At 42.0% G+C, this 26406-nt stretch overlaps 1 protein-coding gene across 1 annotated transcript in view; it reads left to right on the forward strand.

Moving 5' to 3' along the window:
• Positions 1-26406, forward strand: part of SIAH3 (siah E3 ubiquitin protein ligase family member 3) — a 73946-nt gene that overhangs the window by 24187 nt on the left and 23353 nt on the right. The window lies entirely within an intron of this gene.

Raw genomic sequence — 26406 nt, forward strand, 5'->3', positions numbered from 1 at the left:
TTGGAGGGTGGTGCTGAAGGATAAGAACCAGAAATCAATTTGGCAAGTGAAAAAGGACCTCCGGCCATTGTACGGTGAACATTGTCCTCTTTCTCTCTCCCTGCCCAACCTGCCAGGCAACCATGCCTCTGTGGACTGTTTGCCTTCACCGAGGAGCAACCCAATAATTGAGAACAGTTACTTCCTGGGGGGCCATATGGGGCCGAAGAAATAATTAAGAGGGCCACAGAGTCATTTGCTTATTAATCCTTGCTTGTAGATTGCATCTTTGTTATAATTAATTAGGACAACAGTTAGATTTTTTCTCCAGCGGTTTCCACTCTAGAAGTCTAATTATTCGCATGGCACCTTTTGGACTAGGTCCTGGGCTGCTGTGGTCGGAGTTCTCAAGAAGCTGATGGTTTTGTCGGGGAGACAAGAAATCAAACAAATACCACGCACTGTGCTTGGACTGATCCCCATGTGTGCAAGTCACAGAGGGAATGCCAGACGCTGGTGGGAAAGTCTGGGAGCAGAGGACATTCCAGGAAGGGAGAATATTATGGGCAAAGTCCCAGAGGGAAGGGATTGGCTTCATGGAAAATGGGAACAGCAGCAACGCAGTAAGAAACAAGACCCAACAGCTGACCTCTTCCCGGGTGAGGCTGCTCCGAAGGCCCCAGCACCTGGGTGTTGCTGGGGGAGGGGGGAGGGAACCTGCTGAGAAGTAGGGAGGGGGTGGCTGGAAGGGGAGGGATGTGGCGGCTCAAGAGTCCTCTGGAATTACCTGCCACCATGACCCTAGGGTGTGTAAGGCCTGGGGCAAGTGGGAGCCTGCAGACCATATGACTGCATATGTCAAAGTTACAAATTCAGCTGACAAATTCTTAAACCAATTACAATCTATTCCCCTCCCCTCGCCAGCATAGCCTTATCACAACCTGGAAAGCAGGCCAAGTTCAAATTCATGGTTCATGGATTCCTGAGGATTTCCCCACCAGAATGTGTCAGTGTGGGGAGAGCTGGCCCTGGCCATCCCACCAGCCAACACATAGGAGTGTCCTCTATCCCCCCTGCACCCAGCAGCCACAGTTGCGGGAGATCAGAAGCCCAGGCAGGCCCTGGAAGTGGGTGTGGGGCACTGGGGACAAGGACCCAGTCCCTAGAGTGAGGTCTAGAAGGGCACAGGACCTGGGGACCCTTGGTCTCTGGGGGGAGACTCTAGAGAGCAGGTGCTCTAAAATGCAGGGCCAATTTTACCTTTAAGCGGCTGCAAAGCTATTTCCAGAGCCACGCTGTGCAGAACAATAAATATGCTTCTCCTGAATACTAGCTTCAGCTGAATTCTCCCTCCAATGTCTCACTTCCTATTTGCTTTTTTGTTTGTTTGTTTGTTTTTGTGGTAGTAGTTTGGAGTTACTGGTTTCTTGTAGCAGCTCTTAATGGTTTCCAGCCTCAATGACCACCCACCATTCCATCCACACCCCCACCCCAGCTGTGCTCAGCAAAGCACATCCCCCAGCCACCACCCCCCCCACCACTGCCCTCTGCTTCTGTGAATGGGCACACGCTGTCCCTTCTTTCTTCCTCAAATGCTCTTTGCCTCTTGTATCTGTAAGAAATAAAGTTCAGTTGCATCTAACAAAAAAGTCCAAAGCTGTGACTTGCACAGGGTAAGGTCTCCTGTGTTTCTCTGTTGAAGCATCTGGCAGCAGGCAGCCCGAGGAGGTCTGGGGAGCCCACAGCACCCTCGGGGCCCGGCTCCTTTCAACTTCTGCCCCAGCCTCCCCGGCACAGGGCTTCCTCTCTCAAAGCTCCCCATGGTTCTAAGCTGGCTCTGGCCATCTGTGCCATCAAGTCCACATGGCAGCCCATAGGAAGGAGGAAGGGCAGGGACAAAAAGGCACTAAAGAACTTTCCAGAAGTCCCAGCTGTTCCAGTTTGCTAAGGCTGCCGAAATGCAAAATACCAGAAATGGATTGGCTTTTACAATGGGGGCTTGTTAGTTCACAAATTCACAGTTCTAAGGCCATAGAAGTGTCCAAACTAAGGCATCAACAAGAGGATACCTTCAATGAAGAAAGGCCGATGGAGTCCAGAACACCTCTGTCAGCTGGGAAGGCATGTGGCTGGTATCTGCTGGTATTTTGTTTCTGGGTTGTGTTGCTTTCAACTTGTGATTCCACTGGCTTTCTCCTGAAGTATCTGTGGGTTCTTAGCTTCTCCAGGGCAAACTCTGGGCTTCTCTTAGCTCAGCATCTCCAAACATCTGGATCTGTGTTGGCTTTCTCTCTATGGCATTTTCTCTCTCTAAGCGTCTCTGAGCTCTCTTCAAAATGTCTCTGCTTTTTATCCTCTCATAGAGGCTGCCAGTAAACTAATTAAGACCCACCTTGAATGGGTGGGATCACGTCTCCATGGAAATAATCTAATCAGAAGGTCCCACCCGCAATTCGGTGGGTCACATCTCCACGGAAACAATCTAATCAAAATGTCTGCCACAATAGGTCTGCCCCCACAAGATTGGATTAAAACAACATAGCTTTTTCAAGGGTCCATAACAGATCCAAACTGGCACACCAGCCAGTGACCTCCACTTACATCTTCATGACTACCCCCATCTGCAGAGGAGGCAGGGAAATGTCATTTTTAGCCATGCACATCACAAACTATAAAATTCCGGCTCTCTTTTCTAGGGAGATGGAGAAAGGGGATACTAAGTGGTCCCGGGTGGTTTCTACTCTACCAGTGTCCATCCCACAGGGTTTGGCTTAAGGAGCACCTCCTCCAAGAAGCCCTCTGTGCTTGCCAAGGCTCAGTTCTGTGCCTGCATCTTTGATGATCTCTCAGTGCCTCTTTAAGCCTCTGGTTAGGCATTTTACCAGCACCATGCAAAAGTAATGAAAATCTAAGGGACAAGGGCTGTGTTTTATTGGTTTCTGTATCCTTGGCACCTTAACACAGTGCCTGACACTTGACATGGACTGAGTAAAAAATTTTTGCAAGAAGGACTATCTTATTGAGGTAGGCTAATAATGGGGCCCCCAAAGGTATCATGTCCTAATTTCTGGAGCCCATGAATGCTACCTTGTATCAGAGTCTTTTAGATGTGATTAAATTAAGGATCTTGATATGGGGAAGGTTATCCTCAATGTCATCACATGTGTCCTTATAAGAAAGAGGCAGAGGGAGATTCTGTGCAGACACATAGAGGAGAAGGTGATGTGAAGATGAAGCAGAGAGAAATTTGAAGATGCTGGCCTCAGGAATGGGAGGGATGCAGCCACAAACCAAGCAACACCTGGAGCCACCAGAAGCTGGAAGATGCAAAGAATGGATTGCTCCCTACAGCCCCCCAGAGGAAGTGCGACCCCGCAGACTCGTTGATTTCAGCCCAGGGATGCTGGTTTGGGATTTCTGGTCTCCAGAACTGTGAGAGAATAAATTTCTGTTGTTTAAAGCCACCAAGTTTGTAGTAATCTGTTACAGCAGCCTTAGCAAACACACTTAACCCCTTAAAAAGTCACCCTTTAACCAAATTATGTGTATACACAAAACAAATATGTATATCTGTCTTAGTTTGGGTTCTCCCAAAAGCTGACCCTGAGACAAGGGCATGAATGCAAGTAGTTTATTTTGGAGGTGATTGTAGGAAACATTGGTAGGTGATTGAGGATGCAAGACATGGTGGAACAGAAGCCATGCGAGAAGAACACGTGAGCAAGTAACTGTAGTGGGCAGCTGGGGTGCAATCCCCTGGGAACCTCTGGGAGATGATGTAGAATATGCCTCAGAGTTGTCCCACTCGTGAATGAGGCATCTTGGTATTCTGCACCAAGTTCTGCTCATTATTTGTTGATAGATGCTCCTGGAGCAGAGAGTTGCAGGCACTTGCAATAGGACAGCATCAGCACGTTTGGGAACAGTGAGTGCCCAGTGGACACAGGTGGAGCCCCTGCAGTGCCTGCGGCAATATATGCAACAGACAGTCATCACACATCAACAGGCAGCACGATGGTTGAGTGCATGGTCTTCAGGGACGATGGAGCAAGTTGCTATACGGTATACCATGGGAACACAGGCTCAAGCACAACAGAGGCTCCCAGTAAATGACCACTTTATTACTTACACAACACAAAGGGTCCAAAAGAGCAGCGGAAGATATTCCATCATGGATGGTCCCCTGGGAGATCAAACTGCTTGGGTCAGGATCAGTGGACGGCAGCTCTGCAAATCCCACTTCACATCAGAGATGAGGGACATGTGCTGCCCAAGAATTGGGTTTTTATACACTCCAGTGGGGAGGGGGCCCTGTCTCTGAGCAAAAAGCATTCTTTTTGCACCCTGGCAAGCAGCTGAGGCTGGTTGAAATTTAACCTCTCCCCTGGGGCTGCTTGCAAAATGGGAACATACCAAACACCTGCACACAAACAAGCCAGGGGGAGAAAAGAAGGGGGTCAAGTCTCTTCAAGAACATCAGCCAGTTTTGTGCCTCTACCCCATAGGTCAACACTCCTTTCCAGCACAAAGAAGTTAAATTGGTCATTTCCCAGAGGTCCCTGAAGATTGAGAGAAAGATCAAATAAGAGGGAGGAGGTGTAACTGAGAAATTTGGATTTAACAAATGACTGCTGATCCTGACCTATTATATAGATATTTCTTTTTAGTGTTTAGTGTTTTTGAATAGCCGGAAGGAAATACCTGAAGTTGTTGCGCTGTGATCCAGTAGCCTTGATCTTTGATAATGATTGTATAACAACATAGAAAAAAAAGTCAGCTGCCTGTGTATGTATGGATCTACTTCTGGATGTTTTGTTCTGTTCCACTGATCTATCTATCTTCTCTGACAATGCTACACTGTCTTAGTTAACCTACCTCTATTGCAAGTCTTAAAATTGGGTAGAGTGCCATGCTGGTGGTCAATAAGAGGGTAAGAGGTAAGGGGTATGGAATGTTTGGGGTCTTCTTTTTCCTTTTTCTGGAGTAATGCAAATGTTCTAAAACTAATCATGGTGATGAATACACAAATGTGTGATGATACTGTGGACCATTGATTGTATACTTTGGATGGATTGTGTGGTGTGTGACTATATCTCAATAAAATTACATTCAAAAAAGAGAAGAGGGTCAGTGAGGGCTGGGAGATGGCTGCTGAGTGTGTCCATGACTTCCCCAGCAGGGTGACCCACCTCAGATCAAATTCTCATCTCTAAAATGGGAATAGCCATGCTGCCTGCCTCATAGGCTTGCTGGGAGGATACATTTATTATATATTTATTATATATATATACATATTTTATATACATAGATGCATATACATACACACACACACACACACACACACACACACACACACACACATTAAAGGGCTCATAATCTTCCAGCTGCTATTTTAAGTGCTGTTAATAAATTAATTCATTTAATCCTTATATCAATACTAAAAGGCAGGTGGCATTATTATTCCGAGGTCATCCATGAGGCAATTAAGGCAATTACTAGCCAGTAAGAAGCAGAGATGGGATTGGAACTCAGGTGTGTTGAGTCATCTAGTGCAAATTCCTAATCATTATCTAATGAAATTACTGGTAATTAACTGGTTGGTCTTAAGCATTCAGTATGTGCTAGTATGATCGTCACCAGTATCTTCACTGCTGTTGCCTATAGCTACAGTCAACACTCCCTCCCAAAGGCCATCTTAATTTGAGCTGTCTTCTGGAACCACACTGGGTTGGCTGTCCCCGAGCAGGTGAGCAGCAGTTAAATGCCATCTGACATGTGGAAAGCCACTTGCTGAGCTCAGGTGATGCCAGAGAGTGGTTAACAGCCAGCTCCCCCATCTCACAGAGTCGAGGCAGGCAAAGAGGTGAGCAGGGCACTGGGTTACCGCTCTACCTGGAGGAAGTGTAATTACAGCGAGCTGTCCCTAAGTGCTGCTGCCATGAGGCTCTCTTGACATCTACATTCGCATGACTGCCATTCTCCAAGGGTTTTAGAACCCAGCTGTTCTAAATTATAGCAAGACTGTTTTAAACAAGATGCATGCACCTAATTTTCCAGTCCACATTTAGTGGAAATAAGTGGCTGTCCATGCCCTTTCTTCTTTTACTAGGATGGTAACATACTTCGCTGGATAAGCCTCATTTCGTCGTCTCTATTCCATTCCAGTCATCAGACTCCTAAGGTGGAAAAGCCAGCAGGCACTGGGACGCCAGGTTGCCAACCCAAGGGGCCACTGTTCAGTGTAGGCTATGTGAATGGGGGAGCGGCGCCCCCTGGAGTTGTGCCATGCAGTGTGTTCAGGTTTACTAAAGCTTCTATTCAAAATACCAGTAATGGATTGGCTTTCATAAAGGGGCTTTATTAGATTACAAATTGACAGTTCTAAGGCCGTGAAAATATCCAAATTAAGGCATCACAATAGGATACCTTCCCTGAAGAAAGGCCGATGGCATCCAGAACACCTCTGTCAGCTGGGAAGGCATGTGACTGGCATCTGCTAGTCTACTACTCCCCGGTTCTGGTTTCAAAATGACTTTCTCCAAAATGTCTCTGGGCTTCTGTCTCTCTTAGCTTCTCTCAGCAATCTGCTTGGTTCTCCTGGGGCGTTTCTCTCTATGCATCTGGGGGTCCTCTTGGTTTCTCCAGGGTAAACTCTGGGCTTCATCTCTTAGCTTAGTATCTCCAAATGTCCTTTTGTCTGCATCTCCCAGCATCTCCAAGCACCTGGGTCTGTGTTGGCTCTTAGCTTTTCCCAGGGACAAACTCTGGATTACATATTGTAGCTTCTCTCCAAAATGTCTCTCTCAGCTCTCTGCATCTGTGTTTGTTCTAACAGGGCATTTTTGTCTTCTATGTTGTGTGAGTTCTCTTTAAAGGACTCCAGAGATCTTAAGACTCACCCAGAATGGGCAGAGTCACATCTCCATGGAAATAATTTAATCAAAGTTCTCAGTCACAGTTGGGTGAGTCACATCTCCATGGAAACACTCAATCAAAAGTTTCCACCAATAGGATTGGATTAAAAGATCATGGCTCTTCTGGGGTCCTTAAGTTCCAAATCAGCACACAATGGCACAGAGCAGAAATACAATTTAGACTGCATCTCCCAAGCTAGCTCCTTCTGGTGACAATCAAGGTCCAGCAGGAGTGGAGGAGCAGAAGGGCCCATCCTGGCTGCCGGGGCTCAGGTCCTCCCTCTGCCTCTGCTGCCTGTGGGAACCTGAGCAATGCAGCTGAGGCTCTCTGTGCCTCCGTTTCCTCATCTCTGGAACGGGGTTGATGACAATCCCTAACTCCTGCCTTCGCTGTAGGAATTAAATGAGATCACACATGCAATGAGCGCACCGTGAGCCTGGCTCCTGGAAGGCCTTGTGGGAATAGCATCTGTTGTCATTTTTATTAGGCAGCTTGCCACACTGCCAGGTCTCCTTAACAGCCTCTGTCGGTTGTGTGACAGATGAAGAAACCGCATCCCGGGAGGTTAATTGACTAGTCTAGACTCTAGAGGTTTCATCACAGGCTGGGGCAAGGATGGAACTCGGATTTTTTTCCCACTGATCCCTCTCACATCACAGTGTAAACACCTGTAATAATTGGGAAATGCCAGAAAGCATTGTACTTTCCAGAGGATAAGATGCAACTCCTTTAAATGAACCAGGCAGCCTAGAAGAGCCTGGATTTATGTGGAAAGATGAAATGATATCAGTACAGCTCCAACCCAGCAAGTACCCAAGGTTGTTGATTTCTGTTTTTGCTGGATGTTTGGGGGCAAGTAAACTCATGACTTTCCCAGCAGCCTGGAAGGGTCTGAGCAGTATGGAGTAGGAGAATGGACTGGAAATCTGGGCTGGTGAGAGAGAAGGAAGCCTACAGATTGCCGTGTCCATCCCCTTTGCATGAGCTTGCCCAACTCTTGCTCATCCTCCGAGAGTCGCTTCTTGGGGGGTCTGCCCTGGTGCCCTGAGATCATGTTGGCATTCCCATTGAAAACCCCCCTGGCACCCAGTGCCCACCTCACCCCACAACACACATCCTGCGTGATGTATAAATGCCTGTTTGCTTGTCTGTGTCTTCCATTGACTGTCAGCTCCCTGGAGACTATGCTCCCAAAGCACTTCCGGAATGAATGGTTGAATGAATGAAAGAGTGAACGATCCTTTAAGGCTAGGCAGAGGCGCGGGTCTTCACAAAGCAAGACAAGGGGGCTTGCATGCAAGCCCCGAGGGATGATGTGCTTTGGCATCCCCGGCACCAACCCCTGAGCTTTTCCTCTTGCCCTCTTCATCCTGGAAGCCAAACATCCCCTCTCCCGGCCTCGCCCTCTCCCCATTTCATCTGCATGGAGGCACTGGAGCAAATGAGCTGAGTGCCAGGCTGGTCTGCAGCAGGCTCGCTCGCTATGTTCGCAGTAGGTCCAGCTGCTCTCCTTCCAAAGCGTGGACGGTGCAGAGAGACAGAGCAGGGCACCCATTCCCTTCCCAGCTGCCCAGATGAGCGCCCAGGAGGCCTGGGGAGGCTTCAAAATTCCGGCTTCCCTCTGCACCTGAGAAGCCTTTATGAGCTGCCTGCACTTGAGCCTGTGAAGGAGCCTGAACTTTCTCTAATCGTGTTAACTCACTCTGTGTCATTTGCAAAGGCATTTATGCCACTAGTGCATCAGAAAATCCTAGGAACTTCCTGTTTACTCATCACACACCTCAAGCCTCGTTCTCAACACTCAGCAAAAGCTTCCTCATCTGGCTGCTATTTGGGGTGTATGTGTATATGTATGTGTGTGTATTATGTGTATGTTTATGTATGTGTGTATATGTATGTGTATATGTATATATATGTGTATATGTATGTATATAAGTTTATGTTTGTCTATGTGTGAATATGTATGTATATATGTATATGTGTGCATGTGTATATATATGTGCATATGTATATTGTGCATGTGTATATGTATGTGTATATGCTGTATGTGTTTACATGTATGTATGTGTGTATGTATGTATGTGTGTGCAATATGTATGTGCATATGAATACCTATGTATATGTATGTATATATGTGTGTATATTCTAGTGCATACATGTGTGTATGTTGTGTATGTGTATATGTATGTGCATGTGTATATGTATGTATACATATGTACATGTATGTATATGTGTGTATCTGTATGTATCTATGTGTATATATGTGTATGTGTATGTGTGTATCTGTATGTATCTATGTGTATATGTATGTGTATATGTGTATATGTATGTGTACGTATGTATGTGTGTGTATATGCATGTGTATATGTGTGTGCATATGGATATGGATGTGTGTGTATATGCACACACATATCTATTTATGCATATGCACGCACCCACATACATCATAGAAAAGCATGGCATTAAGAAAATTGTACCATAGGCTCCTACTGATTCTCTATCATGGTAATGATTATTATAATCATTATAATATTAGCTACCCGCTGTTCTGGGATGCATGTAAGGATGAATAGGATGCTATTAATAAAGTGACTTGATTCCTTGGGGGAAAGCTCTTGAGTAGGCATATTTTTAACTACTTTCAGGTGAAAAGAAAAAGGGGTTGACTAGGAATCTGACTACAGCCTGGCCCCTGCCCTGCCATCTCCCAGCCACAGACCTGGGGCAAGTCCCATACCCTCCACAACTCTGTTTCCTTTCTCAGAAAAGGGGCTCAAAGGACTTGTCTGTCCTCTCTTCTGAAGACAAATCAAAACCATGTATGTGAACGCACGTTGAAAACTGGAAAGCTTGGGGCACATTACCAAGCCCGGCTGTGCGTTACCAAGTCTCAAGCCAAATGTCTGCATCAGACAGTTCGGGAATGCACTAGAAGCTCTTCCTTGGAATTACCAGCATCCTGTTCCAGATGTGGCTCACTGGTTGCTTCTGCATCTCCACTGGAGCTGGGGGGCATCCTCTTAATGAATGGCTCTGGGATAAAAGGTGTGCATCTGTGGGAGTCTGGGTTGTGTTGGCTCAGTGGGTCCTCAGTAGCCGTGCCCGGTGATCCATCCTTCCCCAATCGATAGCGGAGGAAACTCTGAGAGTCCGGATGCAGAATTTCCACAGCATCTGAGGGCAGGGCCACTCTCAGGCTCTGAATTGCTCACAGCAGGACCAGCCGTCCCTCACTCAGCAGCAGTGAACACACGCGAGAAGAATCAAACTTGAGAGCTGCACTGGGGAGCTCTTTGAAAGAGAAAGTAGAGTGGAGTGAAGAAAGCCATTATCTGTTTTCCCACCCCCTAGCTTCATGGCACTAAGACTGAAGCAGTTTCCTGAGATGACAGAGGAAATGTCACCAATAAAGTGTAATGTAGACGACTGTAAAAGTACTTCCCCAGCACATCATTTTGCCTATCAACAATGCTTCGTTGCAGAGTTTTCAAAATCTAGTAAGGCTGAGAACATTCCATTTCTCATGGGAAATATTAATTGCCCCCATCATAGGCAGAGAACTCACTACCACCACTACTCCTACTTCACTGGTTCAGAGGATCAACATCAGCGCCATCGACGCTGATTAGCAAATACCATGTGCCAAGCAGTATACCAAGGTGTTACATGAATCTCTCCTTTAATTCCTAAAATCTGCCCATTATAAATGTTCTACTATTGTCCTAATTTTACAGATGAAGCTCAGAGAGGTTAAGTAACTTTCCCCAGGTCACACAGCCAAGAAGTTGCTGAGCCAGGCAGACTTGAACCCAGATCTCTGTCTCCAAAGCTCATGCTTCCCTATATTGCTTCTCTCTGGTATATCAGAACAGTCCTCAACCACATTCCATGGAACTGACCAGAAGGATATGGACAGGCAAGCTCTGCATTCTCTCTCTTTCCAATTCTGTGCCTGATTTCTGCAAAGTCCATCCTGGCCCCTTTCAGCTACTATGTGTGCAGATACTCACTCCACAGAAGCTTGCTGCTTCAAACCCCCACAGCTGCCTGTAACTGACTCGGTCATGACAACACACAGCCACCTTTCAGCAGTCAAATGTGTTCAAAATCATCATTCTTGTAGAAGCAATTCTAGACTCTCATCAGTCACACTAGTATAGCAGCATATTGTTTTTCCACGGTTTACCTCTGACTCCAAGCTCGGGAGTGGAGAAACCAACCAGCCCCAGGCAAAGGCACTCAGTTGAAAATCCAGTCCTACTTTGGTCCTTGTCACGGCGTTTTTCCATTTTCAGAGGGTGATTTGCTCTAATTCAGGACACATCAATATCCCCATGTCTGAGCCACCAAACCCCAGCTGCTTGTAGCAGAGTTTGACAAATGCCTCCTGGATTTTAAGTATCCTGAGCGGTTTGCAGCAGCACTATATCAGCTCGACAACACAAGCCAGCCTCGAGATGTATGTAAGCTCCTTGTGCAAACTATTCCTCAACCGGGCACGGTGTGAGAGCTGACGCTGGTGCTAAGCAGCAGCTCATCCATCCACTCAGCCAACTAGCCCTCGTGGAGTGTCCTGATGCAAGAGGGAAAGGGCTGGTTCTGCTTGTCCCTCGCCTGACCTCACCTCCATTGGAAGGAGGATCCTGGCATGTTCTGGGGGAGGAAGGAGAGCTCAGTTGCCAGTGAGGGTCTGGAACGTTGGCTGTGGGGCTCTGGGTTTGAAGGGTTCTCCACCAGCCTTTTTGGACTATGCCTTCAGCTTGTGGTCCTGGGACTCCAGGCTGGTTTAAGAATATTAGGGGCTGTGGTTTCCTTACCACCTTAAGAGGGAACGCTTGGTGGAAAGACAGCCCTGGGCTTGCGCTGCCAATCAATTGAAGAAGTTCTAAATGCAAGTGCTTTGTTTTACTTGTTTTTTGTCTCTCTCTCATCTACATTATTTGAAGATGAATATTCACCTTTCAAATGATAAAAGTAGTACACGTGCTGTACAGAGCACTTGTAAAATATAAAAAAGCATTGTGAAAAACAAATTGCCGATAATCCCACCCAAAGAAAACCACCATTAATATGCTGATGTTTGTGCTTCCAGTCACTTTTTTTAATGCGATATGTTTGACTGTATTTTTTAATAAGAGCCACATTAAATAGCATTATGCATAAACAGTTTTACCTTATTTTTTTGTTAAAAAAAGCAATATATTGTAAACACTTTACAAGGTCAGTATGAAGGTAGGGCCTTCTTGGGGAAGTCGTCTGGGGACCTTCCAGCCCAGTGTCCCCTGCCCTGAGCTTTAGCCACCCCATCTGCTCAGCTGACCAGCTGCTGTACAGCAGCCCCGATGCAGGAAGGATGGTCCCCAATTACTGATAATTGAAGATTTCCTTGCAGTAAAGAAACAGCTGCCTGTCATCATAAGGTCTGATCCCTGGCCTTTCTCCATGATCACAGGCCCCTTGTCTGTAGCAGGCAGATATCTATTTGGGGCCGTTTATTGCAGTGCCCGGAGATTCAGACTCTGTCTATCTGTAGGCACAAAAAAACATGTCTAGTCCCTGTAATACTTTCCAAACCAGTCTATAAATTTCCAGCGTCGCCTTGAGTGTGGAATGAAAATTATGGAGTCCATTTAAAGGCCTCAGTTCTGTGGAGCCCCCAGCTTCCCCATTGCCCCTCAGCCTGACGCCCAGCAAGCGGCTCAGCCACTTACCTTAAGGCAGCAGCCACCGAAAGGTCAGAGGTCATGCAGGGCAGCCTCAGGAATTAGGTGCACCTGAGGATCCCTTGACCCGTAGCGACATCTTTTTGAGCCAGGAGCAGGCAGGCATCATCAATTTCGCTACAACAGGATTGGAAGCCTGCTCTTTCGCCACCCAGACGCACCACCGAAGGCATAACAGGGGCGCTCGGTCTCAGAGGCTCCTTGCACACTAGGCTCCTTCAGGTGCACAGTGGGTATACATCTTAAACATAATCGTAATTTCAGATATGCAATAAATGTGATGCTGTTTTCCTCTACAACAGAATTCAGTTTCTATTTTGAGCTCCCGTTCCATCAAAGGGTGGAAACTTAATCTTAACCAAGTGGAGGTTCCCTACTTTTCCCCAGAGTTGAGTCCAAGTTTGAAGGGCATTAAGAAGTCATGTTCTGGTACATGTTTAACAATTGGGTCTCTGAGGGAGAAAGTATGCATATTTATATCAATCACTTATCTATCATCCATCTATCTATCTATCCATCCTTCCATTTACATGCACATCAGTTTATTAGAAATTTTACTGATATGAAGATATGCAATGTATAATTTATAAACAATAATAAAATACACAATATTCTTCACTTTAAATTCCATGTAGCCACACAGAAGGCTTCTGTTGGTTTTGCCAAACTTCTGTACCACTAGCCAACCTATGGTGGCAATTCAACCATCATTTGCCAAAATCAGACTGTGATAACCATCCAGTTCAGTATTGATTAACATGTGTGATTTTAATATGAATGTCGGTGGATATTTTCTTTTATGTTAACAAGAGTGAAACAACAAAGAAAGATGTCAAATGATGACAAGCTCGTGAATGATGTGGGTGACTTCTTTGCTGAATTGGATCATAGATTTAGAATACCGGGAGAATATTTCCTCAAGTTTCTGTGCTATTTAACACAAAGTTAACAGCTATACACATGACACACTTCTATGTTTAATTTGCCTTATTAACATTTTCTCCATCATCTTCTTCTGTCTACATTAGACAATCAACGTTAACAGGAAACCAAGCCCTGATTTATAGCATTTGCAAGTTTCTGTGGTATGAATACTCACAGCATGGCTAGTTTCAAGCTTTCCAGGTGATATCCTTGTGCAGGAAGCTGGGAAGAGATGCTTACTATTATGTAGCATTTCCACCATACAGATGACCATAAATGTAAATAATCTCAAGAGTGTATATCATAGTAAAATGTGGTAAAATAATTAGGAAAGGAAAATAATTACCTTTGTTTTTAATACAATGTATCTAATTATAAGTTTATATCATTTAATTTTTTTTTTTTTTTTTTTTTTTTTTTTTTTTTTTTTTTCATTTTTATTGAGATTGTTCAGATACCATACAATTATCCAAAGATCCAAAGTGTACAATCACTTGCCCCTGGGTACCCTCATACAGCTGTGCATCCATCACACTTAATTTTTGTTCAATTTTTAGAAACTTTTCATTACTCCAGACAAGAAATAAAGTGAAAGATGAAAAAAGAAAAAAAGAAAAGGAAACTCTAATCCTCCCCATCCCTAACCAACCCCCCTCAATTGTTGACTCCTAGTATTGATATAGTACGTTTGTTACTGTTTATGAAAAAATGTTGAAATACTACTAACTGTAGTATATAGTTTGTAATAGGTATATAGTTCTTTCCTATATGCCCCTCTATTATTAACTTCTAATTGTATTGTCATACATTTGTTCTGGTTCATGAAGTGATTTCTAGTATTTGTACAGTTGATCATGGACATTACCCACCATTAAGAATCAGACAATACCACCAATGTCAAGTGTCTAACATGCCTCTCCTATCCCCCCCTCTTATCTGCATTTACCTTAGTATATCACCTTTGTTACATTAAAGGAAGCATAATACAATGATTCTATTAGTTACAGTCTCTAGTTTATGCTGATTGCATCCCTCCCCCAATGCCTCCCCATTTTTAACACCTTGCAAGGTTGACATTTGCTTGTTCTCCCTCGTAAAAGAACATATTTGTACATTTTATCACAATTGTTGAATACTCTAGATTTCACCAAGTTACACAGTCCCAGTCATTATCTTTCCTCCTTTCTTGTGGTGTCTCACGTGCTCCCCATCTTCCTCTCTCAACCGTATTCATAGTTACCTTTGTTCAGTGTACTTACATTGTTGTGCTACCATCTCCCAAAATTGTGTTCCAAACCACACACTCCTGTCTTCTATCACCCTGTAGTGCTCCCTTTAGTATTTCCTGTAGGGCAGGTATCTTGTTCACAAAGTCTCTCATTGTCTGTTTGTCAGAAAATATTTTGAGCTCTCCCTCATATTTGAAGGACAGCTTTGCTGGATACAGGATTCTTGGTTGGTGGTTTTTCTCTTTCAGTATCTTAAACATATCACACCACTTCCTTCTTGCCTCCATGGTTTCTACTGAGAGATCCGCACATAGTCTTATTAAGCTTCCTTTGTATGTAATGGATTGCTTTTCTCTTGCTGCTTTCAGGATTCTCTCTTTGTCTTTGACATTTGATAATCTGATTATTAAGTGTCTTGGCGTAGGCCTATTCATATCTCTTCTGTTTGGAGTACGCTGCGCTTCTTGGATCTGTAATTTTATGTCTTTCATAAGAGATGGGAAATTTTCATGAATTATTTCCTCTATTATTGCTTCTGCTCCCTTTCCCCTCTCTTCTCCTTCTGGGACACCAATGATACGTACATTATTGTACTTTGTTTCATCTTTGAGTTCCCGGAGACGTTGCTCATATTTTTTCATTCTTTTCTCCATCTGCTCCTTTGTGTGTAGGCTTTCAGGTGTTTTGTTCTCCAGTTCCTGAGTGTTTTCTTCTGCCTCTTGAGATCTGTTGTTGTATGTTTCCATTGTGTCTTTCATCTCTTGTGTTGTGCCTTTCATTTCCATAGATTCTACCAGTAGGTTTTTTGAACTTTTGATTTCTGCCGTATACAGGTCCAGTGCTTCCTTTACAGCCTCTATCTCTTTTGCAATATCTTCTCTAAACTTTTTGAATTGATTTAGCATTAGTTGTTTAAATTCCTGTATCTCAGTTGAAGTGTACGTTTGTTCCTTTGACTGGGCCATAACTTTGTTTTTCTTAGTGTAGGTTGTAATTTTCTGTTGTCTAGGCATGGTTTCCTTGTTTATCCAAATCAGGTTTTCCCAGACCAGAACAGAGGGAAGAAATATTCAGTATCTGGTTTCCCTGCGGGTGTGTCTTAGAAAATTGCTCCACCCTTTGATGCCTCGGGTCAGTGTGCTTTTCTGCCCAGCAGGTGACGCCTGTTAGCCTATAATTCTTGACTGGTGTGAGGAGGTATGGCCGTGTTCCCCCAGGCTCTGGGGTCTGGTTCTGAATGGAAAGGGCCCCACCCCTTTCCTCCTAGAGAAGACAGAGCCCCCAGGTGGAGGTCATTAGCATTTCAATGGTCTCGCTCTCTGCTTGTGGTGTCTCCGCCCTTCCCCGAGTCACAGCCCTGGAAACTTAAAATGACTGGGGCTTTCTCCACTGAGCCGAAAAAGAAACAGATAGTCCCCTTCAGACCCAGTCAAGGCGACCCTCCGGCTCTCCCAAGTCAGTCGTCACCCAAAGCCTCTGTCTGTTTTTTGGGGCTGCGTACCTGTAGTGAGCAGTTCACACTCGCTACTTAAAACCCCAGTTGGAGCTCAGCTGAGCTGTATTCGCTTGCTGGGAGAGAGCTTCTCTGTGGCACCACGCGGCTCCGCAGCTCGGGCTATGGGGGAGGGGGTCTCACGACTTAGTTCCACAGGTTTTACTTACAGATTTTATGCTGTGTTCTCGGGCATTCCTTCCAATTCAGGTTGGTGTATGATGAGTGGATGGTCTCGTTTGTCCCCCCCGCAGTTATTCTGGATTATTTACTAGTTGTTTCTGGTTTTTTGCAGTTGTTCCAGGGGGACTGCTTAGCTTCCACTCCTCTCTATGCCGCCATCTTGCCTCAGTCTACCGCCATCTTGCCTCAGTCTATCATTTAATTTTAATAATTACTGTGTTTAACAATCAACTCACAAAATTCCTGAAAATTTAACCATTAGCTCTCTTACAATATTGCACCACAGAGCCTGTATGCTGTCGGTGGTTGGATTTAGTGGCTGTCCTTCTAGCTCATGTCATCCACCCATACTGACACCCCCTGAGAGTCTTTACTGCCATCTGATCTCTGGTCGCTGATCCAAGTGGTCGCTGCTGTGTCCTGACTTCTCACACATACTAAGTCTGCCCCAGGTCTGTCAGCTCTCCTTCAGCTAACTTCCATGCACCCCCAGATGAATGGAGAACATTCTGCTTCCCCTCTACCTGCTGGGGTGATGGGAAACTCTATGAGGCTGACTCAGACCCTCTCCACCGAGACAGACCGTGTAGCCGTTTTGTCATTTGTACCCAACTGCCCATCCCGCCGTGCTGGTCTCTGAGAACCCTCACCATGGCCCCTCCCCTGGCTTCTTCCTGGCTCTACCCAGAGACAGAGGTGCAGAGTCCCACTGCTCCGGGACATTTCAGTCCTATTCAGGGCATGTTGCATCCCTGATTCCCTAGGAGATGGCCTCTATCTAACTCTCTTCCTTCTTCCCCAGCTCTCCTCTCTTGCCTTTTCTGGTGATGGAAACCATATCTAGTCTCTGGGGTGGGAAAGCCCAGCTATGAGTAATCTGGTGATTATCCAGATTCTCTTATGTCTGCACCTGTCTGTGCTGCTAAAACACAAAGGAAAAGCGTTCGGCTCCCTTGCTCTGTGTTGCAGACCTAACTTTTACTACAGGAGGAAGGCTAAGGGTAGATGAACATGGGACTTAAAAAGTGTCGATTAATATTTCAAAATGTTATGCAACTATGGGAGGGCAGCTCTCTTTTCACTACGGGGGAGTGAGAATAGAGCAGTGAAATAGGGAAGGAGTCTGCATGATGCAGAGGTGTTCCCGGACTGGGTGCTTATCTTGCTGGTGCAGAATGGGTGAACCAATTCTCCTGAAGCTGCTTCCTCCTCCTTAATTCTTGACAACATCCTGCCACTCTGTGAAAACTTAAAATGCTTTTATTCAAGAGCTTTCCAGTAATTCCCAATACTTGGCTCCCAAGTTGGCTTGGCTACTCCTCCTACAACCATGACAACCAGCTTACAAAAAAAAGGGATAGTACATGGCATGTGTGGAGCTGTTAGGACACGTGTCAGGAATGTATAAAGATTTCTACTTCACTATTTCATTTTATCCTCACAATAAGCCCCCATATTAGAGATGAGAAAACTGAGGCTCAGTGAGATTAAGTATATTATCTAAGGTCATATAGCTAATAAGTGATGGGGACGGAATTTGAATCCAGACTGTCACACCTCAGAGCTTATACCATTATGCTAATTTTATCTTATTTTAATTATTTATTTAAAAATAAGTATTTATATAAAAAAAGGCAGATGTAAATTCAACCACATTAAAAATAACATTAAAGATGAATGGATTAAACAAAGGGAGAGATTTCAGATGGGATTACAAAAACAAGATCCAACTATATGCTGTCTACAGAGATACTTTAGATTCACAGATACAAATCGGTTGAAATTAAAAGGATGGAAAAAGACGCACCATGCAAACCGCCACCACAGAAGAGCTGGAGGGGCTATTTTGTACTTATATACAAAATTGCAGAAGCACAGAATGTATCTAGTAAAAAGCAGATCTTCCACCGAGACCTCACCCCAAGCCATCCAGCCTTCTCCCCAGAGGCAAACATGGTTACTAGTTTTTCATATGTTTTCAGAGATATCCCATGCGTGTACAGGCTTTAAAATGCACACACACATCCATATAGTATATACTGTGTTCTTCTCCTCATTTATTTTTTAACCTAATAATTTATCTTGGAGGTCATTCCAATTCAATACATATAACAGAGATTTCAATTTTTTTCAATGGCTGCTTATGTTTTCTTTGTATGGATGTATCAGAATATTTTATGTCAGTTTCCTAGTAATGGGCATTTCAGTTGTTTCTGATCTCTGGTCACTACAAAGAAGGCTGCAATAAACATCCTTGAACATGTCATTTTGCTCATGTCTAAATATATCTCTAGGCTCAATTCCTAGAAGTGGGATGGCTGTGTCAGAGTGTATGGATCCTTTAATTTGGGTAGATATTTCCTAACTGGAAAGTTGAAACCTTTCATCTCCAAATATATTTTCATTTTTATCAAACTAACACTAGCCTCCAGTTTTAAAAACCAACTAGTGCTACAAAGCTTTAATAAAAAGCAGCTACCTATTTGTCCCATCCTTCTTGGTCTTTGAGTCCAGCTTCCTAAAAGCAACCACTCTCAACTCTTTTAGTCATTTCTTCCTTGTTTCCATTTTTCTGGGAAAAAAAAAAAAAATGCTTATCTTGCTGGTGCATAGTTTATTGATGTTAGATATTATCTATTGATCTCTGATTACTGCATATGAGGATATAGTTCTCTTAATAACCCTGCTATACATTCTGACCCTCTAGCAATATCATCATTTTTTGTTAGATTTATATACATTATTAACAAGTATGTAAGTACTCACAGTCAAATTTGCCTTTCACGGAAACCCCTTAAAAATTACCTCAATTTTTCATTCATTTCTGTTAAATATCCTACAGAACTATAAACTTCTAAAAACTATTTTTCCATGGTCAAATACATCAGGTAATCTATCCATCCCGTGCAACTTCCCTCCCAGAGGCTGTCATCCCTGAACCTCCCTTACTTCTTTCTTGTGCAGGATCCCCAGTTTCCTGAATCCCGTATCTTCCTCTTTCTTAGTTCATTACTTCTTTTTGCCCAAGCACATCCTTCAGAAACTTCCTAAAGTTTGAGAACTTCAGTGTGTTGAAATGTCTTTAGTCTGCCTCACTCTTCATTGATATTATGGCAGGGTATAGAATTACAGGTTGAAAATAATTCCCCTCAGAAATTTGAAGGCATAGCTTCATTGCCTTCTACCTTCATTATTGTTGTTGAAAACTTCATGCCGTATGGTTTTTGATCTTTTAAAGTTTAATTTGCCTGATAATAGTATAGCCACCCCAGCTCTTTTGTGGCGGCTGTTTGCATGGTGTATCTTTTTCCATCCTTCTGATTTCAACCTATTTGTATCTGTGAATCTAAAATGTCTCGTTAGGCAGCATATAGTTGGATCTTGTTTCTGTAATCCCATCTGAAATCTCTCCCTTTATTTAATCCATTTGTCTTTAATGTTATTTTTGATGTGTTGAATTTACATCTGCCCTTTTATTTTTCAGTTTTCTGTATGTCCAATGTCTTTTTGTTCCCCTGTTCTTCCTGCACTGCATTATTTTGCATTAAGTCAATATTTTCTCATATAACATTTTAATTATTTTAATTATTTTTAGCTACAATTTTGAGTTTTCTTATTTCTCTAAGTCTTACAATATACATCTTAGCATGTCAGAATCTACTTCAGATTGTACTAACTTAAATCCAATGAGATATAGAAACTTTACTCCTATGTAACTTTATTCCTTCCTTCCCACTTATTATTATTATATATATTGAAGCTACGTATGTTAAAGATTCAAGAATATATTCTTATTATTTTATATAATTTTATATATTTTATAAAAGTTGAGAGAAGGAGAGGAAGTATTTATTTGTTTCTGGTTTTCTATATTTTTGTGGATTTGAATTACCATCTGGTATCATACTCCAATACAAATTTGTTCCCACCCATCACCTATGTGCTGTTATTGTAAAATATATTATATTTCTATGTTATAGGCCCAAAGATACAATTATATGCATATTGTTTTATGCAATTGCTTTTTAAATAAGAAAAGAAAGGAGAAGAGATATGCAATTACATTGTCTTTTTTTTTTTTAAGTAACCACTCTTTATTTCATCAGCTTGAGTCCACCTACATTGTCTTTTATAGTTACCTATAATTACTTTTACTGGATCTTTTTATTTTTCCATGTGGATTCTAATTATTGTCTGATATCATTTGTTTCCAGCCTGAAGAACTTCCTTTAGTATTTCCCGGTAAGGTAGGCCTGCTAGCAATGAATTTTCTCGGTTTTTGTTATCTCAGAATGTCTTTATTTCACCTTCATTTTCAAAAGTTTGTTTTGTTGGATATGATTCTTGTCAGTTTTTTTCTTTCTTTCAGCACTTTGAATATGTCATCCCACTGCCTTCTGGTCTCTATTTTCTCTGACAAGAAGTCAGCTGTTAATCTTATTTGAGTTCCCTTGTACGTGATGAGTGGCTTTCTACTTCCTCTAAATCCTGAGCCTTTCCAGTGTGAACCAGCTAGCTTCTTATTGCACTACCCTCACCCCACCAAACCCATGCAGGCAGTTAGTTTCAGCTCTCCCCATATCTCTATCATTTACCACTCATACATCTCCTTTCCATCTTCAACAAAGTAATCTTCAGGAAGTAATTCAGCATGGTGGTTGGGCTCATGGACTCTGGAGCCAGACTGCCCATGTTTGAAGGCTGGCCCTACTACTAACAAGCTGTGTAAACCTCAGTCAAATAACTTCATCTTTCTGTGCCCAAGTTTCTCCATCACCAGATGAGGGTTATCACAGGACTGACCTCCAAGGGTGGCTGTGGGGTTCCAGTGGGTCAGTGAAGGTCAGCGGTTCTTGGCCACTCTTACCTCTCTGCTTTTCCCCTCCTATTCTTTATGCTTTGTATACTCGTAACTTTTTAAATTGATTGACATGATTTTAATTACACTTAAGGAAGGAATAAAGAGGTAAATGGAGGTGTCCAATTAGCCAGGCCAAACTTCTTTTTCTGTGTATAAACTAGGGATCAGCCAAGTATGGCCTGTGGGCCAAATCCAGCCTGCCTCCTGTTTTTGTAAATCAAGTCTTATGGAACACAGGCACACCTTCATGCTCAGACGGCAGGGTGGAGCAGCTGAGACAGAGACCATACAACCCACAAAGATTAAGATATTTATTGTCTGGCTTTTTACAGAAAAACTTTGCTGATGCCTCATATTAACACTTGGAAAAGGAATAAAAAATGAACATATTGTTTGGTTAGTATCTCTAACTTTTGTGAGCCACCTCTCCCCTTTCATCTATTTTCTATTTCTCATTAAAAAAAAAAAAAAAAAAGATTTATCCATTACTTCTAATCCTTTTAGCTTTTTAGGTTTATCCCTTATTCATTTCTTAACTGTCATCTTGTTGAGGTTTGGGTAGGGAGCAAAGATAAAGGCATGTATTTAAGCCATTTTTGATGAATAGTTTCTATCATTTTTAATTTGCTTTGCTGTTTTTATGGGATGGTGAGCATTTCATTTTCCACTGGTTTAAGACCCATTAGTATTTTTTTTTTTCCTAGGAAATTGTCCTTTGCCTATTTTTCTATTGTGGTGATGATCTTTTTCATTTGACTTTTAGCTCATTGTGCTATCTGGGGGAAATATTTTAGTTATTAGTTTTTTTACTTTATTTAAGGTAATTTTTAATTAAAGAGGATATTTTCATTGCTATATAATCAAATTTATGAACCTTGTCTGTTAGTGATTCTACATTGTATGCCATGATTTCAAAAAGTCTTCTCCATTTAGGGTCATAAAAATTTTCTTCCACATTTTCATCTAATAATTTCATGTTTTCATTTTTAACATTTAAATGCTTGATCCATCTGGAATGTGCTTTGATATAAGAAGTAAGTTAGGGATTCAATGTTGTTATGTTTTATTTTCCCCAGGAAAGCTACTCACTTATCCAAATACATTTTTAAAATGTTTATTTTCTCTGATATGCAACGCTATCCTTCTCTACTACACAATTTCCATGAGTATCTGGGTCTGTTTTTTGAACTCTCTGTGCTGTTCCTTTGATCTTCTTTTTGATTCAGACACCCAAATCACACTGTTTTAAGTACTGTAGCTCTATTCTATGCTTTTGATCTGGTAGGATAATCTCCTTTGCGACTTTTGTTTTTCAGTGTATTCTGATTATACTGGTATGTTTATTTTTCATATAAACTTTTTAATCAGCATGTTTAATTGTTTTTGTTAAAAAAAATCTGTTCATATATTTATTTTGAACCTGTTAAATTTAGGGAGTGTCACATATTTATAATATTGATCCATCCTATCCATGTATAGATTATTCTTTCTAATTCAATTCTTTTTTGTGTTCTTGAATAACATTAAAAACTTTTTTCTTATTGCTTTTGAATATTTCCTGTAAAATTTATTCCTAGGTATTTTTAAAATGTGCATAGTATGCTTTACTAAATTCTTCTATTTTTATAATACTTTTTCCCCTGATTTTCTCCATTCTAAGTTTTTGATACCTTCTACATCTTTCTCCTGTCAAATCACATTGGCTAGTTTCTTTAGACTGTTAAATAATTATATTAAGAGTGAACATACGTGATTTGTTCCAGACTGAAGTAATGCTTTTAGAGCTTACCCATTAAAAATGATGCCAGCCTACTTGGTAAGAAAGCATCTATTTAGTCCTATTTGTAACAACAATTTTATTGAGATGTAATTCACATACCATAAAATTCACATTTGAAAGTGTATAGCTGTGTGAGTTTTAGTGTGTATCCAGAGAGCTTCAAAACCTTCCCCACAGTCAATTTTAGAACATTCCCATCACCCCCAAAAGAAATCCTGTACCCATTAGCAGTTCCTCCCCAGCCCCTGGCCACCACTAATCTATTTTCTGTCTCTGTGGATTTGCCTATTCTGGACATTGCATATAAATGAAATCATACAAGATGTGTTCTTTTGTGACTGACTTCTTACACTTAACATGTGTTCAAGATTCATCCGTGGTGCAGCACGTATCACTACATCATTTATTTTTATTGCCAAATAATATTCCATTGTGTGCAAATACCATATTTTGTTTAGCCATTCATCAGTTGATGGACATTTGGTTTATTTCCACTTCTTGGCTATTATAAATAACACTGCTATAAACAATCTTGTACAAATTTTTGTATGGACATATGTTTTCATTTCTCCTGGGTGTGTATCTAGGAATGGAATCACTGGATCATATGGAAACTCTAAGTTTAACCTTTGGAGAAACTACCAGACTATCTTTCAAAGTAGCTGCACCATTTTACATTCCCACCAGCAGTGTATGAGGGTTTCAGTTTCTCCCAAATCTTCTCCAACACTTATTATCCTCTATCTTTTGAATTATAGCCATCCTAGTGGATGTGAAGTGGCATCTCTTTGCAGTTTTGGTTTGCATTTCCCTAGTGACAGTTATACTGAGTATCTTTTCATTTGCTTTTTGGCCATTGGTGTATCTTCTTTGGAGAAATGTATACTCAAATCATTTACTCATTTTTTCCATTGGGATATTATTATTATTTTTTAGTTGTTGAGTTCTAAGAGCTTTTTATATATTCTGTATACATGTCCCTTATCTGTTATATAATTTGTGGCTTATCTTGTCACTTTCTTGATGGTACTCTTTGAAGCACTATCTAGTTTTGTTTTGTTTTGATTTGTTTGATTTTTCCCTGCAGTAAAAGGCATTTAAGCACCAAACGAAACAAGTGGGCCCTGAGGCCAAGGGCCAGTACAGGCAGCAAATTAGGCCCCAATAATAAAGTGACAACTATTTTAGAAATCAGTGCCCTAGGGAAGGAGGCACTGCCTTGGAGGGGACACAAAGTTCAGCCTCAGCCTTCTTTCCCTGGCTAAGGCTTAGTAAGAAGCTGCACGGGCTGCGCCAACGGAGAAAGCTGGGCAATACTGTCCCTTATGGAAATTCAGAGTTGGCCTGGGCTGCAGCAGTCAGTGGGACAGCCAGGCTCTGCCGGCCACCGTGAGCTCCTACTGAACTGTCCCACTAGGAACCGGCAGCATCTCTGCCTCCCTGGGGCCGGGAAAGGCTCGGTGTGGGAAAGTCTAGACAGTCAGCGTCTCCTCTGCCGTGGCCCCCACCTCCACTCTCAGAGACCAGGGAACTGCCCACCAGATGATGGGGTCACTAGTCCTATTTTATTAAGAGTTTTTATTAAGAATTACGTAAAATTCTATCAACTGTCTCTTCAACACCAAGGATGATAATTATGTAATTATTCTTTTTTGATCTATTTATATGCATAGTCATATTAATAACTTTCCAAATATTGAATCATAATCGCATTCCTGATAGGAACTCTTCCTAGCCAAGGGATATTAATCTTTCAACATGCTGTTTGTTACCATTTTATTTAGAATTTTACATCACTATTCAGAAGTGAGATTAGTTTTCTTTTGTGTGTGACCTTCATTAAGTTTTATTATTAATATGATGGTTTTCTCAAATTAAGACTTCCATTTGCTTTGACTTGAAAATTTAAATAGTATTAGGATCATCTATTTTGTAAAAAAATTGGTACAATTCACTCGTGAAAACATCTGGGCTGAGTGGTGGCAACTTGGGAGGATGGTGAGAGAGAAGCAGGGAATTCCTCTCTTGCTCATTAGCAACTGACGTGTTTGCATTTTCTATCTAGCTGAGATCAATTTTGTTAATTCACATTTTCTAGAGAAACCATGCATATATTTGCACAGGTTTAAGCAAAACAGTCATTTTCAAATTTTACAAATTTCTTCTGTGTCTCTGCTTATCTCCCTAGTCTCACTTCACATTTTTGCAGTGTCCTTTAATAATGACTCAGGTGCTCTTCTGGGAGAACACCCCACCCACCCCAGCCCCTGAGCCCCACTTTTGCACATTCGCCCTGGTGAAGCAAGAAGTTAGATGCTGCTTAACCAAACCCAGATTCTCCAACCAGAACACATGGTTCACTCTCCACCTAATCAAGAGCCATTTTCCTCTCCCTCTTGTCACATTCCCTTTGAACGATCCCCTGAACAAACCTGCGGCAATCAAGTAAGTTATTACTAAATCTGAATAAGGTCTGTAGTTAGTTAAGAGTACTGTACCTAGGTTAATTTTCTGATATTGATAAGTGCATGATGGTTATATAAGATGATAGCATTTGGTAAAATGGATTATGGGTACATGGGAAAATCTCTGTACTTTGGGCAACTTTCCTGTAAGTCTAAAATTAGTTCAAAATTTTAAAAAAATGCAAAAGCTACTTGATCTATGTACACAAAACTTGAATGTACACCTTTATAGTTTGAGAGAGAATATTTGCAATGTAAAAGGATTCTTTGCTTTTTAAAAGTAGATTTGGTTTTATTGAAATATATGTTTTAGGATTCTCCAGAGAAGTAGAAGCAACAGGATGTGTGTGTATTTATATATATTATGTTATATTATATTATATGATATTAATATTAATTATTATAAGGAATTAGCTCACACAGTGTGGGGACTGGCAAGTCTGAGTTCTGTAAGACAGTTCAAGAGCTGGAATTTCTGGTAAGAGAGAGATTGAAGTCTTGAGTCTGAATTCCTTGGCTGGAAACTCAGCAAGAAGTGGAGGGTGTAGACTTTTTTTTTTTTTTTTTTTTGAGGGAGTCATCTTGAGGCAGAATTCCTCTGATCCCTGGAATCCTCAGTTCTTGCTCTCCAGACCTTCAGCTGATTGGATGAGGCTCACCCATATTTTTTAGTGACATCTCCTTTTCTTAAAGTCAACCCATTGTAGACGTTAATCCCATCTATGAAATATCTCCACAACAACAACTAGACCAGTGTTTGACGAAACAACTGGGCACCATAAACTAGTCAAGTTGACATGTGAAATTAACCATCATGATATACTAATAAATATCAATACAAAGGCATATTAATAG

Source organism: Choloepus didactylus, chromosome 12 (genome assembly GCF_015220235.1).
Source record: "Choloepus didactylus isolate mChoDid1 chromosome 12, mChoDid1.pri, whole genome shotgun sequence".
In the NCBI taxonomy this organism is placed as follows: Eukaryota; Metazoa; Chordata; class Mammalia; order Pilosa; family Megalonychidae; genus Choloepus; species Choloepus didactylus.